Genomic DNA, 969 nt, shown 5'->3' with positions numbered 1-969 from the left:
CCGTAGTGGTGGTGTGCACTCGGTAACGAGCCACGACTCCATCAGGAATACAACATGGTTCCTGAACTGCACCGTGAGTGGTTCAAGCACTTCCTGCATGGTTCCACAGGTGATCAGTGTGCAAAACCGGCTCCCTGTCACTGTTAAACAGAACTTTAGTAGAGATGCACCGATCCGAAGCTGAGATATCCGGCCAATACTGACAGAAAAAGATGGATTAGGTATCACTGAACGTGGCGACCGATCTATTTAATTCTGTTTATCTACATTACATACTGTGATTTTAATTCCTGTCAGTTTTAAGCAATATGTTGCTGCATTTAAGATTTTTTTGCTTCGTTGCCACTGCAGGATTTATTTCAAATGAACAATTCAGTAAACGCATGTTTGTTTTAGTTAGGAACGCAATGTTTGAGTCAAGCCTGATGTTGCCTCACACAACTGTGATCCAGTCCCTTCAGCACAGTGACGTATCCAACTCTAGAGCTGCACAGACTCAGAGGTTGTCAGTCAATTCAGATTTGACAGTTTCATACGATTTAAAAGTGGAAAAGGTTGGATCAGTGCATCTCTAAGTTTTTGTTAAAATAAATAAGACAAAGCCAGCACTGGCAAACACGTCCCATTCTCCATGTAGTTTCTCAAGTAGTTTCTCTTATGTTTGGAAAGTCTAAAGTGCCCTGTTGTGTGTTCTATTATAAGAATTGCTTTTGAAGTAGTTATAAATATTAGTTTTTTTTGTCGTATTTCTGTAGACGGTCCTACTTGAACTCTAGAAATCACTTTTAATGCCTAACATTTGGCAAAAAGGAGCAGAAACTCCATTAGCCCCTTTTTATCTGTAGCTAATGTGAAACAGAATGGCATCCCATTAATATTAAAATGGTGGGTTTATGGGAAAAGCAAATTGATCACTTGCAAGTAAGCAAGCAAGTTACTTCAAATAATGCAAGTTGGGGGGGGGGGGGG

At 40.2% G+C, this 969-nt stretch overlaps 1 protein-coding gene across 1 annotated transcript in view; it reads left to right on the top strand.

The window, feature by feature from the left end:
* The window catches only part of LOC116685741 (protein FAM222B), a 13,563-nt gene that overhangs the window by 11,353 nt on the left and 1,241 nt on the right, over positions 1-969 (top strand). The window contains exon 3 of the mRNA XM_032510656.1: positions 1-969. This exon is cut by the window's left edge and continues 3,117 nt beyond it; it is cut by the window's right edge and continues 1,241 nt beyond it. The gene's annotated coding sequence lies outside the window, so the exon portion shown is untranslated.

The sequence above is a fragment of the Etheostoma spectabile genome, unplaced genomic scaffold, assembly GCF_008692095.1.
Source record: "Etheostoma spectabile isolate EspeVRDwgs_2016 unplaced genomic scaffold, UIUC_Espe_1.0 scaffold172, whole genome shotgun sequence".
In the NCBI taxonomy this organism is placed as follows: Eukaryota; Metazoa; Chordata; class Actinopteri; order Perciformes; family Percidae; genus Etheostoma; species Etheostoma spectabile.
This window is presented reverse-complemented; position numbering and strand designations above follow the sequence as displayed.